Below are 8,983 nucleotides of genomic sequence, written 5' to 3'. Positions count from 1 at the left end.
CGAGTACTATCTTGGGCAAGTGAAGCCCAAGATAGTACTCGTGGTAATCAAAATTCCCCAATTCACACCATCACCACCAGCACTGCATCACAGAGCGTCGTTAATTTGTCGTCTCACTCACTCACAGACTCCGAAGTCTCGCTGCTTAGCCGGGGCCTTTCATTCTGCCCTAACAAGAATAAGGCAAACGAATATCAACTTCATCTCGATTTAGACAACTTTGCTCGACGAATGCGCCTTAAAGAGTGCTTTTATGATAAACAGGATCAAACCCCCAATCATTTTAGGCCACCGTCCGATTTTACACCGGAACCTAATCGCCAGAAAGCCCTAGATATCTACATAAAGGCAGTGCAGAAAGATATTATAACAGCATACAATTCTTCTTCTCGCAAACCCAAACCGAATCTTACCCCAGCGGAGCATCGTAGTCTTTCTGATCTCAAACAATCGAAAGACATAATAATCAAAAGAGCAGATAAAGGTGGTGCAATTGTTGTAATGGATATGCAAAATTACATCGATGAGGGACTCCGACAATTGGCTTGTGCTACTTTTTAGAAGCCACTGGACGGTGATCGTACGGAACAAATTGTTAGTGACATCACCAAAAATTTAAAGACACTAAAGGCAACAAAGAAAATCGATTCGGCATTATATGATTACCTTCTCCCACGTAACGCAAAACCAGGCAGGTTCTACATGCTCCCGAAAATTCACAAACCGGGAAATCCCGGACGCCCAATCGTTTCTTGTAATGGGACAGCCACAGAAAATCTCTCTAGCTTTGTAGACTATCTCCTTAAAGACATACCCCCACAACTCCCTTCGTATATTAAGGACACTAATCACTTCCTCCAAGTACTAAACCAATGTCAGCCACCCGCTTCTAGTCTCCTAGTTACGCTAGACGTGTCATCCTTATACACCAATATCCCACACGAAGACGGGATCACCGCAGCAGAAACGGCTTTTTCAAAGTACTCCGATTCCCCTTGTGATTCGACTGTGCTATCTGCTCTACTGAAACTGATCCTGAGGAACAATAACTTCGAATTTAATGGCAGACAATATCTACAAATCAGCGGCACAGCTATGGGCACTAAGATGGGACCCAGTTACGCAAATATATTCATGGGCAGTTTGGAAGAAAATTTCTTGAGCCAGTGCGAGCTAAAACCTACTCTCTACAAACGTTACCTGGACGACATATTTATGATCTGCCCACACTCGGAAGACAGCCTTGTATATTTTATACGCAACTTCAACAACTTCCACCCCTCCATTAACTTCACTCATTCTTATTCAGCCACCATTGTTAACTTCCTAGATGTTCAGGTTAAATTCACTAATGGTGGTTTAACAACTGATCTGTTCCGTAAGCCAACCGATTCTCAACAATACTTATCATTTCAAAGCTGCCATCCGCGACACACGAAACTGGCCATCCCCTATAGTCAAGCCCTTAGATACAGGAAGATCTGCTCAAATGATGGCGATCTGGAAAAAAAATTTAGAACAGCTGCAACAAACTTTCGTTGATCGTCAATATCCACTGAACCTGGTGCAAGATGCTCTCAACAGGGCTCGCAAAGTAGACCGCATTAGCTTGTTTGAAAAAAAGAAAAATTACTCGAAAACCAATTCGGTAAACTTAACTGTAACCAGTGGCGTATCTAGAGCTACCTGCGCCCATGGCAACATGGTTAACATGATGTCCTTGGGGATGCGCTTTCGTGTGGTCCGCACTAGGTTTCACACTACAACCTCTCTAATGGCGGGTGCTTTAGATCATTTATGAATGTGCCAGGTTGAGTACCCGACATGGCACATTGACACCCGACCACATAATGGCGCCCCTGTTCACCTGGCGCCCATGGCACCTGTCCGCACCTGCCACACCCTAGATACGCCACTGACTGTAACATTCACCGGAAATATCCCAAACATTAACAGCATACTTAATCGCCACCATAGTATCCTCCTCCAGTCCGAACGCACTAAGGAAATTTTTCCCGAACCACCACGTGTCGCTTACAGACGTACACGTAATCTGCAGGATAACTTAGTCCGCTCTAAAGTAAACAGTACGATAAACCCTTCGATCGGTTGTCACCCATGTAATGCCCGACGTTGTCAGATTTGCAAACTAATGCAGACCACGCAGGAAGTCAAAAGTACAAACTCTAATTTTACCGCCAAGATCATTGCAGACCTAGACTGCTATTCTTCGAACGTCATCTATGCAATCCAATGTAACGCATGTCAAGCACAATATGTGGGTCAGACAAAAATTTTTTTCAGAGCCAGATTCAACAACCACCGATCGGATGTCACCAAAAAACCTAATCTTCCAGTTTCCCGCCATTTCAAGCAGCCAGGTCATTCTATTAACGATGTATCAATCTTTATTCTCCAGTCAAACTTCAACTCTGACCGCTCCCGAGAGCAACGCGAATCCTACCTAATCTACAAATTCCAATCGACCATTAACGAAGACCCCGGCATGCTATCAACAATAAGAAGTCTAACCTCGTAGATAAGGCACTTTTTTCCAATTCTTTTCAGCCGGATGGGTGGCGCAACCTGCACAAAGCCACTCCCCCAAGGACGATGACATCACACTTGAACCTGACAAGTCAACATTCTCGAACGTGACCCTTTGACAACCGCCAGGTGGCGGGGTTTTCCCTTTCCCGATGATGTCACTATGCGAGCCTTTATAAGCTCTATGTATCACTGACATATTTTTGTCCTGACGAAGGCGGAGCCTCCGCGGTAACGTAGACAACCCTTTTAGCATTCCAAGTATCTTAAATGTAAATAAATTATCCATTTTTTTCTTACTTCCCGTACCTTCGTAGTCTGTGTTTCAATTTTCATTTCAGCTACATATATTCGCGGTGGTCCGAACCCCATTCACCAAGTATATATATATATATATATATATAGAACAAATAGGTTAATGTATCAGACGGCTACGAAGTTGAATAAAAGTGAAATAATAAGACTTGGACTACAGATTACAGGAACGTTAACAAAAACTAATTTATTTATTGGACAATTTAACACATAGATTAGATAGACCAGGCTGGTTGAAGTGACGAGAAACAGGAAGATTTGGCTTTTTATTAACGTCCGACCGGTGGTTGTTGAACCTGATCCGAAAAGATGTTTTGGTTTGACCTACGTATTGTGCTTGACACGCGTTGCACTCAATGGCATAAATGACGTTGGATTAATTGCAGTCAAAGCCACCATGAATTTTGACGAAGAAATTAGAATTTGTGCTGTTAAGCACGTGGGCACTTCGCATTAGTTTGCATATTTGACATCTGCGGCCATTGCACGGGTGGCAGCCTGCCGTCGGACTTGTTGGTCGGTTGACTTTGGAGATGACTAGATTATTCCAAAACCGCAACCGCAAATCAGACAATGGTTCCGTCAACCTCGTTGTAACATTCAACAATAATGTTTCCAACATCAACAGTATACTTAATCGCCACCACGGTATTCTTTGTCAGTCAGAGCGCATGCGACAAATCTTCCCGGAACCGCCACGTGTGACCTCCAGGCGCTCGCAAAACCTCCACGATAATCTAGTCAGCTCCAAAGTCAACCGACCAACAAGTCCGACGGCAGGCTGCCACCCGTGCAATGGCCGCAGATGTCAAATATGCAAAGTAATGCGAAGTGCCCACGTGCTTAACAGCACAAATTATAATTTCTTCGTCAAAATTCATGGTGACTTTGACTGCAATTCATCCAACGTCATTTATGCCATTCAGTGCAACGCGTGTCAAGCACAATACGTAGGTCAAACCAAAACATCTTTTCGGATCAAGTTCAACAACTACCGGTCGGACGTTAATAAAAAGCCAAATCTTCCTGTTTCTCGTCACTTCAACCAGCCTGGTCATTCAATAAATGACGTTGCCCTTTTTATTCTTCAATCAAACTTTAGCTCCGATAGAGGCGGGGAACAACGCGAGTCTTACCTCATTTACACATTCGAATCAATCATTAACGAAGATCCCGGTGTACTTTCAACAGTAAGGAATCTGGTCGTCTAGATGGGATATACTTTCCCATTTTTTCCTTTTATTTTCCTTTTTTTCTTTTCAGCTATGGCCTCAGTACAGCTCACCCTGAGCTGGCTCCCATAGAAAGATGACATCACCACCCGGACTTGACCTTGCGGAATGTTCCAGAATATGACTCAGACAACTGCCACGTGGCATACTTGCACCGATTGTGACGTCACCCAGGAAACCTATTTAAGCAATATGCAACCCTTGTACCTCTTTGTCCTGACGAAGACAGTGCCACTGTCGAAACGTCGACCATTCTTTTTTTAATATGTGTGTTAAATTGCAAAATAAATAAATTAGTTTTTGTTAACGTTCCTGTAATCTGTAGTCCAAGTCTTATTATTTCACTTATTTATATATATATATATATATATATATATATATATATATATGTATATATTTGCAGTTTGACCGTGCACTCCCAGCCGAGTGCAGCTGTTTCGTCCTACTTGGGACTCGTCAGCCCGGCGTAGGGAAGTGACACGGTCTTGGGTCGGCACTTCCCTACGCCGGGCTGACGAGTCCCAAGGAGGACGAAACAGCTGTACTCGGCTGGGAGTGCACGGTCAAACTGTAAACATATGCTCAACGTGCAGCTACATAGCCTCGGCTATTTTCCCTTTGTATATATATATATATATATATATATATGTTTAAAAAATATGTTCACACTTATCTTGGACACCCTATATGGGGATTAAGGTAATTTTCATTAGTGAACTGTGTTCATAACCTAATCATATACTTGATACTCACAAGGTTTCCAAGTGCCAGTTAATGTGTGAACAGAGATTAGGATTTAGCACTTAACTCTGTTTCGCTAAAAGGAGTACTTGTAACGGATTCATTACCATGTCACCAACTAAAATTTGTAAACAAAGACTTCAAATTACGTTACACGCTATGTTAATTTCGTACTTGTTATCATAATTCAAAACTTCGATTCCGTTACGGAGCTACAATCGAAATTATACCGCACTCCTTCTTGCTTCGGCACCAAGCAGTGGACGTCGTTTCATCTCGTGGATTGGTGTTTTTTAGTCCATGCTGCGCGTGCACGCATTTGCTACGTCATGGAGCAGTCCGGGCAAAAAACATAGTGCGCGTTGCGAAGAGGACTGGCGTCCCTGTCCGAAGGACGTGAAGATAAATGCTCTCAGTGGCACATTCACGAAAACTATTGTGGGCTACAATTCAGTGAATCGGTATTGAAAAATGCTGCAGCGTGCATCATGCCGCTCATATACGGAACACTACGAACGGACCCGTTCCAAATCCGCATGCCCACGATAGGTATTCGCACGCTTCTCATTCCTGCTGTCTCATTTGATGCCGCCAATCTTTGTCTCAGGGCCGTCTTTGCCGCCAAAGACGGCTCTGTTTTCACTGCGTTTTTCCTTTAAACGGTAGCGCTTTGTGAACAGAATTTGCTTGCACCATACTAATTGAAACACGGACTTTCATTTGGGAGCAAGTTTTTTTTTTTATTTTAGTGCCCCTTTAACCATACAGCACTGGAGTGCGCAGTAGTAATCCAAAATTACTAAACAATTTATTATGCAGCAACAGGCACTCTCTATCTTTGCAATGGACCATTTTCCTGAGATGTGGCGCCCTCTCGAATGTCGTCTGCTACTGGCTGAAAACAAATGCACGTGAGGTGCGCTGCGGTTTCTGTGTCTTTCGTTCAAGCATAGTTCTTGCATTCACTTTTTGAGTATCCATCTTAGGCTTCGAAGCCTATTCCTGCTGCTTCTACCTGTACAAAGTGTAAGTGTCCGTTTGATGTATGCAACATGACCCTGGAGCAAACCGGGTCCGTGTCATTCCATGCCAGACCAATAAGCTGTGCACAACTGTTTTGAAGAAGAGAAAGAAGAAGATTCTTGCGCTTGTTGAGTGGTGCAGTCATCCAGCACTAAAGTATTCGTTATCGTTCCTGGGTCTTTTCATACATTTCTGGTGCCGAGAAGCGTAGCCTCACTCATTGACGGAAGCAATCCAGGAACGGGAAAATGGTGCATAGCAGCGTTAACATAGTAATGGCTACGGCTGTTTTCAGCTACGGTTTCAGCTATGGTTCCATTGTTTTCAACCAGAAGAGCAGAAGACGCGGGATGCGCATGCGCACAGCGATCGCGTGAAAATGGCGGATTCTATTTAACATGAAATATATTCACACTGTTTCATACACAGTGAAGCCGCTCAATAACCAAACTAGCCCGAAGAGCCTGTGAATGGGAGTGACTGTACCCATGTACTCTATCTACCCATGTACCCGTAAGTTCTCTGTTGCTGAGATTGAGATGTACTTTTGTATAGCAATTTCGACAGCCCTGCAAATAGAAACTGGCTTCAGTGTACGCAACAGACACGTCAGAACATTTATTTGAAATATAATATAAGAGCAGCAGCAACATTTGTTTTCTTTTTTATTGTCAAGGGATGTAGGAGACAGAGTAGGGCTCTCTGCCCTCTAATGTTTCAACATACTTGATAGAGTTGATAGTTGAGGATCAGGCGCTCCATAAGTTGGATGTTCTCAGGAACTCTGACACTGGGCTCTGCGCCGCCCCGGCCGGGATCGTCCTGCACAGTAAATCATTTTGCACCTTTATTTGCTGGTGGCGTTATTATTAAGTCACGCAACTGAAGGACCAATGCTTTTATGGCTGGGTCGCATGAGGATTTTTCCTCATTTTGTGCATGCTCAAAAAAGGTGTATTCCTATAAAAAACATTTTCTATGTATAATGTAAAAAACCCGAGACTAGGGAACACGAAGGGACAGACACAACACGGAGTCGTGTTGTGTCTGTCCCTTCGTGTTCCCTAGTCTCGGGGTTTTTACATTATGCATCATCTTCACCAGCTCGCTGGCTTCCTAGCCATTTTTTCATTTACATTTTCTATCCCAAGGTGCAAAGGTGCAAGAAGAGCGTTACTAAAGATGTGATATCGACATACACCACCTGTCGTCTAATGTCGATCATTAAGGGTGTAAAGTGGGGTGTTGAAACAGGTGTGTACGTCGAAACACACAATTTTTACACCCAGTTTGAATTGGGAATGTGGTGTTAAAAATTGTGTTTTAATTCGTGAGAGAAAAATTATGCTAGTTTCACAGCTCCGCTCAGCAAGTGATCATATTATACAGGATAACCTGAGTTAAAAACACAGTATTTGATAGGGAAGGATATTAGGAATTTAGCTTGTATCTTTGACTCGTTGCAAGCGTGGGTGTTAATTGCAAAAACGCATTCCGGTCACCGTTACAAACGTTTCCCGCCCCAGCACATGTATCGAAAGTGCCCCAACAAATTGTATTTCAGTATATGATCCATCTGACACGCCAATATAGGTTACTGTGGATGCCCGAGGTCTCTTCAACCTTCGGTACTCACGCAGGTCCCACAGTGTTGCCAAGCTAACGAGGCGTGCCTGCGACGCATTGCGCTCCGGTTTACGTTCAACGGCTGGAAGTCTGCTATGTTCAGGGTGGTGTCTCGGCCACTGGTCCCGGCACGCTGCAGCGGAAGTTTGTATTACCCTAGCTATTTGAGAGGGAATATTTGTCAGAAAACAATTCCATCCTAAAAGGTGTTTTCAATAGAATACTCCCGTTTTAAGGGTATTTTTGTTGTTAAACGCACATCATAAGAGCGTTTCATTAGGAATACACTTACCTGAAGGGTGTTTTAAAAAATACCCATCATTTGAGTGTAAAGGCAAGACCAGAAAGGTGTGCGCCATGGGACAAGCTATTTACACCAAAACTGTGTAAAAAAGTTTACTGTGTGCACTGATGTACGGCAGTCGTTTGCACCACTGAAACGCTTTGCTGCGTGCTTTTGCGATTTGCTCAAGTGTATCGTGGCCATATTCAGCCTGAAGTCTTCTGTGAGTTTCAGACGACTTTATGGAGAGCATGTTGAGCATTAATGCTCTATACATTGCTTACATGCAGACTCCATAGTGGTCGTAGAGACAGTGTTGCAGTATGCATGGTCGAGCTCGCGTACAGTTGTTCCCTGCAAAGTAGGGAAGCTCATGATTACAAAATGTCTCTGGTTCTCAATTCTTGCAGTGCAGGTCTAGACAATAGTCTTTTTAACTGTGTACTTCACAAACAGTGTCCGTCGACGTGGACAATGTGCCGGCAGCATCAGTGTTATCCGATGCCGTGACTTCCATGCACAGGTCTATGAAATCATCGGAGTCGACATGAAACAGTTTTAAAACTATTTGAAAAGAGAAACTTCCAAAAGATGATCAAATGATGCGATCTGTACAAACTACGAAGCACTCTGGCGCCACTTCAACAGTGGAATGTCCCTAAAATGAAATTTGTTTATGTTGGCGATGTCCAGTACGGGTCAAGTATGGTAACATAAGTTCAATTTAATACGTCGTCGCTATAATATAATTAATACATGTGTGACACCTGTACATACCTTAGACGTTGTGTTGCGCTCGTCACCTCGGTGAAGCAGAGTAACCGTCCATAACTGGTGACTGAACAGCAGTTTGCTTCGGGCGTTTCCACAATTCGCCTGCTGCGGCATCTTCGTAGTCATCGGCAGCAAAATGAGTTCAGCCAACACCACCTAGACAGAGAAAGCCTGCGCGCTTGTCGACTTCACGTAACAATTAAGAGTCAGCCAATCAGGATCCTGTTTCAACGGCCGTAGCCAATCACGAACGTGCCTTCAGCGGTCGTGGCCATGGAGAAGAACCACCGTCGTCTGCGAGTTCTGATTGAGCGTCCCCGCGTACTAAACGGGAAAAATTGGAAATAAAGCGCAACGGTCTCAATTTTTCTCAAAAGTGATAATCTGGAAGGGGTCATGCAATTTTTGTCTTAATATTTAGGTCTGCAGATTCCAGGTGAGC

The sequence above is a fragment of the Ornithodoros turicata genome, chromosome 1, assembly GCF_037126465.1.
Source record: "Ornithodoros turicata isolate Travis chromosome 1, ASM3712646v1, whole genome shotgun sequence".
Lineage (NCBI taxonomy): Eukaryota > Metazoa > Arthropoda > Arachnida > Ixodida > Argasidae > Ornithodoros > Ornithodoros turicata.
The sequence above is the reverse complement of the archived record's forward strand: the minus strand, read 5'-3'. Positions refer to the sequence as shown.